The sequence below is a fragment of the Panthera leo genome, chromosome A1 (genome assembly GCF_018350215.1).
Source record: "Panthera leo isolate Ple1 chromosome A1, P.leo_Ple1_pat1.1, whole genome shotgun sequence".
Taxonomy (NCBI): Eukaryota; Metazoa; Chordata; class Mammalia; order Carnivora; family Felidae; genus Panthera; species Panthera leo.
The window spans coordinates 66,127,724-66,137,678 of record NC_056679.1 but is presented as its reverse complement, the minus strand read 5'-3'; the positions used below and the strand labels follow the sequence as shown (position 1 = coordinate 66,137,678).

Genomic DNA, 9,955 nt, shown 5'->3' with positions numbered 1-9,955 from the left:
ATGATCCAGCACTCACACTCCTTGGTATTTACGCCAAGGAATTGAAACTATGTCCACACAAAAACCTGCATACAGATGTTTCTAGCAACGTTATTCATAGTTGTCGAGACTTGGAAGCAACGAAGATGTCCAGTAGGTGAACGGATAAATAAACTGGTGCATCCAAACTGCATGAGCTGTCCAACCACAGAAAGGACATGGAGAAAGCTTACATGCACATTACCAAGTGTAGGAAGCCAATCTGAAAGGAGCGTGCGGGAAACATGCTGAGACAAAGTAACGCCTGTAATGATAAAAGAGGAAGCAAGATTGGGCGGATAATGGTGCTGGCTCGGGCTCTGCAGGCAGAAAGGGCAAATCCATATGGAAAACGTTATCTCTTGTGAGAATAAACCACTGGCCCTTTCAGGATGCAAAGGGCTCCAATGGAGTCAACTTGCCACCAAGTACCTGATGGGTTTCTTCAAGGGATCGTGCCATATTGGGGCTCAGCCTTTGTCTGTTGCCAGCAGGATGGATGTGCAGAAGTGGCAGTGGCTAGATTGGCCTTGGTAAGTGAGAATCCGTGCTGGGGGCCCCACGAGTAGGTTCCATCTCTACAACTGTGGTGACTGCATTCAGACGCCCACTGTGGCAGTTCTGGGGTAGTTGATGGTGAAGCCTAGCCAAAGTTAACTGACCAACTCATCTTGTCTACCAAATGGTTCAGTGACTCTTCCACGGTGGTTGCTTTCTGGTGGGCATTAACATGGGATAAACAGATCTTCATACTCCCCAACCACCCCCATGTGGCCATTCACATGCCTCCAAACCTGTCTTCTTATCTCTGCATCTCTAGTCTTTTTCCTTCCAAGTCCCTGAAGTGGCTTAACCAGGCCATTCACCACTGTCTATGAGTTCATACATTTCTCAGTTCAGGTCACTTCTCTACAGAGTGAATAACCAGGTATGCTGCTCAAAGCTCTGCCCTTTCATGGATCTCTCCTTTGCACATTCTTTTAAAGCTACCCCTATGTGGCTTTAATGCAGCCACCATCCATCCATTTTTGGTTTGTATACACATGACAAGCCAACCCATCTATAAACTAAGCTTAGGGTTTTCTTTTTTCTTCCCCTTTTCAGTTGGTTGTACAGAACCCTCCACAAGGCCACAGGTGTAAGCTGAGAGAGGTATAACGAAGCTGGTGACATGGGACTCTAGCCTAACTGCTCTTGCAGCTCACTGGCGCCCTCTGATTCCTCTCAGGCTCGGTCCTGATGGGCCATTTTCATCTTACCATGGACTGCTGCAGGGGCCACCTGACTTTATGGCTAGTTGGGTGTGTCAGTTTCCTAGAGCCTCCATAACAAAATACCACAGACTGGGTGGCTGAAACAAGAGAAATTTATTTTCTCCTAGTTCTGGAGGCTGGATGTCTGACATCAAGTTGTTGGCAGGCTTGGTTTCTTCTGGAGCCTCTCTCCTTGGCTTATCAATGGCGACCTTCTCCCTGTCTTCACGTGGTCATCTCTCTGTGCATGCTCATGTCTGTGTCTAAATTCACTCTTCTTACAGGGACATTGCTCACATTGGATTACCACCCCCACCCCCAAGACCTCATTTTAATTTAATTCTCTCTTCGAAACCCTTATTTCCAAATGCAGTCACATTCTGAGGTATTAGAGGTTGGGACTTCAACATATGAATTTGGGGAGGGAGGCTCAATTCAGCTCACAATAGTGAGTCCAATAGAACCTGGCACATTATGGACAGTCCTGAAATGTGGTCGCTTGATGTCCTCTAATCAAGCATTCTGTCTCTTCCAGGGCCCAGTAAACTGCCAGGAGCTGTTTTCTAAAACCCTAAAATTCTCAGGGCACCTGGGTGGCTCCATTGGTTAAGTGTCTGACTCTTGATATTGGCTCAGGTCATGATCTCATGGTTCACGGGATCAAGACCCACATCAGGCTCTGTGCTGATAGCACAAAGCCTGCTTGGGATTCTCTTTCTCTCTCTCTCTGTCCCTCCCCAGCTCATGCTCTCACTCTCTCTCTCTCTCTCTCTCTTTCTGTCCCTCCCCAGCTCATGCTCTCACTCTCTCTCTCTCTCTGCCCCTCCCCAGCTCATGCTCTCTCTCTCTCTCTCTCTCTCTCTCTCTCTCTCTGCCCCTCCCCAGCTCATGCTCTCTCTCTCTCTCTCTCTCTCTCTCTCTCTGCCCCTCCCCAGCTCATGCTCTCACTCTCTCTCTGTGCCTCCCCAGCTCATGCTCTCTCTCTCTCTCTCTTTCTGCCCCTCCCCAGCTCATGCTCTCACTCTCTCTCTCTCTCTCTCTCTCTCTGCCTCTCCCCAGCTCATGCTCTCACTCTCTCTCTCTCTCTCTGCCCCCCCCCCCAGCTCATGCTCTCACTCTCTCTCTCTCTCTCTCTGCCCCTCCCCAGCTCATGCTCTCATTCTCTCTCTCTGCCCCTCCCAAGCTCATGCTCTCATTCTCTCTAAATAAATAAATAAATAAATAAATAAATAAATAAATAAAATCAAAATTCTCCACTGTAATTGGGAAGTTTCTCCCCCAGAACTCCAGGTACTTGCACTGCGATTCCCCCACTGGGGCTCACCATAACATCTCTGCTGTGACTCTTTCTACGACCGACATCTCCAATACCACAGGGCCCACCAGAGCACATGGCCCGAGTGGCAGGGGGAGTTGTTCCCCAGCTTGGACCTGCTGCACACAGCCCTTTCCCTGCTCCAGAGAGCCTTTGTGTCACTCTGTTTATGGGCGGAAGCATCATCCCTAAGTGTGGAATGTGTGGCCTCCAGAATCCAAAGAGGCCACCAGGCACTGTGCTTCCCTTGTGGAAGGGGGTACAAGAGGCAGCAGTTTGATTTCGTCACTGCTCTTCTAAGACTTTCCTGAAATGGCAAGTCCTGAATCTTCACAGGGTTTATCTTCCACCCTCTAGGCTGCATGTGAATTAGCAACGCCACCAGTGTGCTACCTGCTCCTGCTAATTCTGCCTGATCAGCAGGACGCCATCAGTTTAATAGATGCATGTGATATTCCACAGGACGGTCAGAAGGTCCAAGTCTCTTCAGAGAGCGGAACCAGTAACAGAGCCCCGAGGCAAAACTCTAAATGCACCTGGTTCCTGATATTCTTTTTTGATTGAGATAGAAAAAACATATTCACCGGATCAATGGCTGGATACCATGTTCCAGGGACCGTAGAATCTGTTCTAGCAAAAGAGATGCCACATGGGCCCAGCAGCTGCTGTGGGAGCCACTACCTGACTGAGCTGTCAGTTGTCCGCAGCCATTTTTTCCAGAATCCACCCAGACTGGTGAATTCAATGGAGAATTGATGGGGATCCAGCCCGGTTTCCTGAAATCCTTCAGGGTGACACTCACCTTCACGGTCTCCTCCAAGTTGCGATTTTGTTTTTGATCTACTGTCTCTGCGAGAGAAGGAGTTCGAGCTGTTTGGAAAAACCTGGGACCCTGACACTTGGGAAGGGAATATCTGGGTGGATACCCATAAAGATTTCAACTCTTCTTTTAACTATTAAGTTTTGAGTTTGGTTTCAGGCCTTTTCTGTTCTCCTGGTTTAAGAACTAAGGCCCTCACGCTAAGTTGTCAGTGTCGGTTAACTGCCCTCAGCTTTTCATCACGCTCTGTGGGGCATCCATGTGACTCACTAACGACCAATCGATTCCATTGTCCTCGTATGACTTGTTCCCTGAGCTTCGCAAATGCCTGAATTATTGCGAGTTTTAGCATTTGGGTTGCCACCTTGTGCAAGGGACGCTCTGTGAGCCATGCCCCACTCAGGTGGTATTCTCTTGACCAGCCAGGCAGACAGTGCGGTGATCTGTTCCCAAACCTAACCTCCCACCTGCTTGGTTGGACCATCGGCCTCCGTTGGATCCCCGGTGAAGGGGTGACGGAGACAGAGGTAGGGGTGCAGGCACTTTATAGTGAGGGGGGATGCTTGATGAAAGGTGTGCAAGGGAGGATGTGCAGGAGGAACCCACGGGCTGCAGTGCAGGTCGGACAGCTGTGAAAAGAAAGGGGAGACGAAGGCGTGGGGAGACAGCCTCAGCCCGCGATGCAGATCTGCCCAAACACCAGGCGACTGGACAGGGAGCTCCAGAGCAAGCACAGCGTGTGGGAGGAGGTCTCGAACCGGGCAGAAATGCGGGGTGCCCCGTTGTGGTCGGTCATGGGCTGCAGGCTGCTCAGAGACAACTGAGATGGGTCCCGAAGTCTCTGCAGTCATAGGCTCTCAGCTAACCGCAGTCTTGGCAGCTTGCGTGTCAAGCTCCATCTTGAAGGGAAATCCAAGTGGTGAGACCTCCAGAGCTGCTACTGTGCTGTTTGCCCTGAGGAGGGTCCTGGGGCTTATCTGCTCCCGACACAGACTTTCACTCAAACTGCTTGCTTTTAGTCCAGGGCCTTGCCCTCCCCCACCTCCCCTGGGCCCACCTTCCACAGCTCCTCGCGCTGTGGGGGCCTTTTGTGAGGTCAACCAGCCCAACCCAGATGTTCTGAGAGAACTTTTTGCAGATGACATTTGAGTTGTGATTTGTTTTAAAGGATGACCCACAGTCAGCAGAGGAAACTGAGGCAGAAGGGCCAGACCAGCGAAAGCACCAAGCTGTAAATGATATTGTGTGTTCGTGGAATACGGGTCAGGTCCTCTGTGTTACTCTAGCACAGACATTCTCGTGTGTCTCCAGTCCGTTAGGGAAACGCAAATAAAAGCTATACTGCGATGCCACTTCCTACCTATTAGGATGGCTGTTAGTTTCAAAGGCAAAAAATAATAAATGTTGGCAAGGAAGTTGGAACCCTGGTGCATCACTGGTGGGAATGTGAAGTGATGTAGCCATTGCGGAAAACAGCATGGCGAGTCCTCAAGAAGTCAGACATAGAATTACCATGTGACCCAGCAATTCCGCTTCTGGGTATATGGCCCTGAAAGAATTGAACGCCGGATCTCACGCAGATACTTGTACGCCAACATTCGTAGCATTATCCACCGTAGCCAGAAGGTGCAAACAACCCCAATGTATACCTGCAGATATGAGTGGCTAAGTAAGATGAGGTAAACGTAAGACGTGGAATGGTATATAATTCCGCTTATATGAGGTAACTAAAAGGGGTAAATTCAGAGACACCGAAAGGAGGCCAGAGGTTTGCAAGGAGCTAAGGGAAGGGGAGAAGAGGGTGTACTTGTTTAATGGCTCAGAGTTTCTGTTTGGAAGGTGAAAACGTTCTGAGAGTGCGTGATAGTCACGGCTGCACAACACTGTGAAGGCACTTAGTGCCATTGAATTGCACGCTTAAAAGTAGTTAAGAGGGTAAATGTTATCTTTGTATATTTTGCCACAATAACAATTTTTTTAAATGTGTCCCCCCAGACCGATAGCATCTTTAGAGATGCCAGTTCCTGGGCCCCACCTCAGACTTACAGAATCAGAAACTCTGGCGGGGCGCCCCCATGTTTGAGAACCACTGCTCTATATATAACACGAGAGAGTAAGTAAAGCTAGAGAGGGGTGTAGGGGCCTGGGCCAGGTCACCGAAGGCTTTGTGTGCTCTGAAAAAAAGTGCTTGGACCACATCCTGCCAGCAGAGAGCTAGCTCAGGATTTTAAGGAAGAAATTGACATTGTTAGATTTGTGGGATTAAACTATTTCCTGATTTCAAAAATAATATGTTCTCATTGCAGAAAGCATGGAAAACTAAATCAATAAAAAAAGACAATCACCCATGACCTACCACTGGGAGATAACCCCTGTTGATATTTAGATTTCTTGGAGCATATATACACATTTTTAAAAATCCAATATGGGATCATAATGGAGACATACTGTTTTGGAGTCTGCTTTTTTCCCCCCACTAAGCAATATATCATGAATGTTTTTACATGTTATGAGATCTTTTGCCATTTTTATTGACTGCAGAATTACGTTTTTGATAGCTTATTCTGGCAACAGTATGGAAGATGAATTTGAGATTCTGGCAAGATTGAGCTCCTGCAGGGATCTGAGTCATGAAGCTGTTGCAATAAATCAGGCTGGTGATGATAAGGCCTAAAGCACAGCACTGGAACAGGTGGCGTCGAAGCAGACGTGATAACTCTTTAGATCAAAAAATTTGATTGATTATGCATGGGAGGTGCGCTTTCTTGATGGGGGTGGTATTTTAAGGTTTTGAATGTTGAATTGTTAAGAGAATGGTAAATTATGTTTGGGAGATGTTGAACTGTAGAGATCCGTGGGATGTGCAAGCAGAGAGATCTAAGGCAAACTTACGAATCTAAAGCTTGAATCGGTGAGTGGGGTTCCAGATCGACAGGTTCATATTTAGGAGTTAAGTGGCTATTAAAACCCTGAGAGTGGATTAAATCTTCCCAAGGGAGAGCACACAAAATGGCAAGGTTGATGGTGGGCAGCATAATTTACAGACAAGCCACGAAGAACACCAACGTATAAGCTGTAGGCAGAGGAACCAAGGAGATGAAAGAACGATTACAAAAAAAAAAAAAAAAAAAGGTCAGCAGAGTGGAAGAGAACAGGAAAAGCTAACACCACAGACACCAAACGGGTCGATGTTCAATAACAAGCAGGTGGCCAGCTGAAGTTCAATAAGGCAAAGACTGTTAAAAGTGTCTGATCTGGCAATGTGCAGGCAAATTTGCTAGTCGTTTTTAGTGGAGTGTGGGGGAGAAGAGCATCTGGATAAGAAAAATTGAATAGTGATTAGGGATCCAAGATTGGAGAATTGAAATGTAGCCCAGTTTTTCAAGGAGTTGAGAGTCAAGGAATGGCCAACCCTTTGGAGGATGCAGGGTCATGGAAGGTGTGCTTTAGAAATCTATTTGGTCTTTGTCCAGGGCTCCTGGCACAGCTCCTAGAACCCTAGGAATTTTCTGAGTGGTAGGAGTGTCTTTGTTTTTCATAATAAGCCCCTTCAGATCACAAGGGAGTTTATACTAATGAGGTGACTTAAGATGGGGCCCCATGATAGCCTCAGGATAGGGCTGGTCACCAGAAAGATCAAGGAATTAGGGAATGGGGTCACTTAGCGCCGCCCACTGACCTGGCAAGGGGAGAAGGTCCTGAGGATCGAGTGCAATAAAAACTCCTGAACCAGGAGATTTGTCAAACTTCCACACTGGTGATCGCCTCTCCCTGGGGTGCACCAGTGGAGGGGGTGGGAGCTCTGTCCTCCTTATCCCATATCTTGCCCTGTATATCTCTTCCATCTGGCCGTTCCTGAGTTGTATGCTTAATGATAAGCTGGTAAATGCCAGTGAAGTGCTTCCCTGAGTTCTGAGAGCTATTCTGGCAAATTACCACGCCCCATAAGGGCGTCATGAGAACCTACAATTTATAGGCAATTGGTCAGAAGCAGAGGAAACAACCTGGACTTGCCAAGGGTATTTGAAGTCAGGCCAGTCTGGTGGGACTAAGCCCTCATCAAGATGGAGTCCTGTGGGATCTGATGGCGACTCTGCTTGGATAGCGTCAGAATGGAATTGCATTGTTGGATGCCCAGCTGGTGTCCACAGAGAATTGGAGAAATGCTCAGTTTCGGGGAAAAACCCATACATTTGGTGGCTGGAAGTGCAAGTGTGGTAATAACAGAGAGGAGAGGAGGCAATCTAGTTTTTCCTTCAGAAGGGTTTCCAGAAGCTGCCCTATTTTGTTTTTAGCCTGGAAGGGACTTCTGTACTAATGTAAAGCGGTGCCTGGGCAGCAGAGGAGGAAAGATTGATGATTGTCAGGGGCGGGATGTTCCTGGGGTGCAGCGTCTGACATGGGCACCACGGGCAAGACTAGCTTTGGGGTGGAATGGGACCAGGCCAGTTCACCTCATCCTCCTGGACCAATAAAGGCAGGAGGTGAGAAGATTTTGGATGTAGAGCCTTTGGGGACGGAAGGTGAGGGAATTCAGCATAGCTACAATTTCTTCTTGAGAGTAAGGGGGGAAGGAACTGAGGAGAGAAGTGAGAGTTTTGATGAGTCTCAGAGCAACATGAAGGCACAGCCAAGTCAAGGCAGCGGATGTCTAGCGGCAGCCGGTACAACGACTGGAATCACCGCCGCCTCGAGCATCCCTGTACACACCTATCTACACAGGTGCGCATGCTTCTGAAGGTCCAAAGCTCAGAAATGCCACTTCTGGGTCCAAAGGCACAGGCATCTGAGGTTGGAAAGGCACAGCTGAACCCGCCTGTGCTGTGGCCGGTCGTGGGTATTAATAAACCCTTTGGTCTGGGCCGATTTGAAAGATGCAAACATTCTGTTGTTTTATTGCACTTCTGTAATCTTTAGCCAGCTTAAATCTCTCTGTGTGTTCCTTTTTGTCTGTGTTTGGCCACTTGTGTTCCTTTTTGTCTGATTTGACTGTTTATATTGTTGCTGGTGTTCCAACTGGGGTGTTTGAGGCAAATCTTTTTTAGTGACATGATTGAACATTAATTGGAGCATCTCCTTGAAGTCATCTCCCCTGACATGGGCTCCGGGGACCATCCAATCCTGCTTCCACCTAGAACCTCAGTCGGATGAGCCACGACGGTCTATCTCATCATGCCCAAGGTGGCTTCACTCCTCCTCCTACTCAGTCTGAACCCACCATGGTCCAAACTGGTGTAAAGTCATTCCTAGTGATGAAGTTTTGGGGTGGTGGTGGAGTGGTCTGGAGCCGATGGCCAAAAAAGAATTCTTGGACGTCTTTGGTGGAGAAAGGTGATTTTACTCAAGCACGGGGACAGGACCCGTGGGCAGGAAGAGTTGCACTGCAAGTGCGGGGGGTGATGTTTAATGGAGTCCGGGGAGATACAGTCAAGGAGGAGTTTCCAAAGAGACTTTCACAAGCTAAAGATTTAACTGGAGGCCTAGCTACTGTAAGGCTAAGGTTGTTTTTCCCTCCAATAAAGCATTAAGACAGTAGGGATTTCCTGGACTTTGGGCCATGGATGGGATTGCCTTTTTCTTGTAAACTGGTGGAGACTCTTACTTGTGTTTTTGTCCTTTCCTGTTTTGGGGTAGCCGGGGTGTCCAAGGAATATCATACATGTCCCACTCGGGGTGGGGTGGGGGTTGTTCGCCTGTACTTTGCCCTCAGCTTGCCCCACACTCCCTCATCACTAGCACTCTTAATTTCGCTGCTTGCTCTCTTGCTGTCTCATCCGTCCATTTATCTGTTCATCCACTGCGTGTTATTGAACATCTACTGTGTTTTCGGCACTATCTCTACTTAGCCCAACATTGAATGAACCTAACCTTTCTCCTTCTCTCATTCTACACCTATATTATAGGCTATCGCTGGAAAAAAAATTCAAAGTTTTACATATTGGTACCACAAACCTAAATAGGTAGGAAAAACTGTCAGCAATGCATCTGTTCCTGGCCAGCTCCCTTTTACATGCTACAGGGAAGGGGCTCTCAATTTTGATCACACTGTAACATTCCTGACCCTATTCTGCTCTCAGTCATTCTCAGCCCATTCTTCTGCTACTATTGTAGAAACAGGCAAAATGATGCAATGGTCACAGGGGCCTGGAGTTGTGTTTCCGGGGCCAGAGCAAAGGTGAAAACTGGCGCTCACCTTTGAACATTCTTGACTCACCTTGGAGGAGATGTGCTCAAGCTCACAAAATCCTAGAGATCTAGGGTCGCCTGGGTGGCTCAGTCGGTTAAGCGTCCAACTTCGGCTCGGGTCACGATCTCGCGGTCTGTGGGTTCGAGCCCCTGCATCGGGCTCTGGGCTGATGGCTCAGAGCCTGGAGCCTGCTTCCGGTTCTGTGTCTCCCTCTCTCTCTGCCCCTCCCCCATTCACGCTCTGTCTTTCACTGTCTCAAAAATAAATAACAACGTTAAAAAAAATTAAAAAAAAATCCTAGAGATCTAGATACATCACTCCTATGAATTTCCTTCCACCATTCATTCCGCGATTGAGGACAT

The 9,955-nt window shown here is 48.1% G+C and overlaps 1 long non-coding RNA gene across 1 annotated transcript; it reads left to right on the top strand.

Annotated features, from left to right (window-relative positions):
- Window positions 1–4,589, top strand: LOC122214210. The gene is made up of 2 exons (XR_006199792.1): window positions 1–551; window positions 2,554–4,589. It is a non-coding gene; the product is annotated as an uncharacterized LOC122214210 (long non-coding RNA).
- The last annotated feature ends 5,366 nt before the right edge of the window (window positions 4,590–9,955 follow it).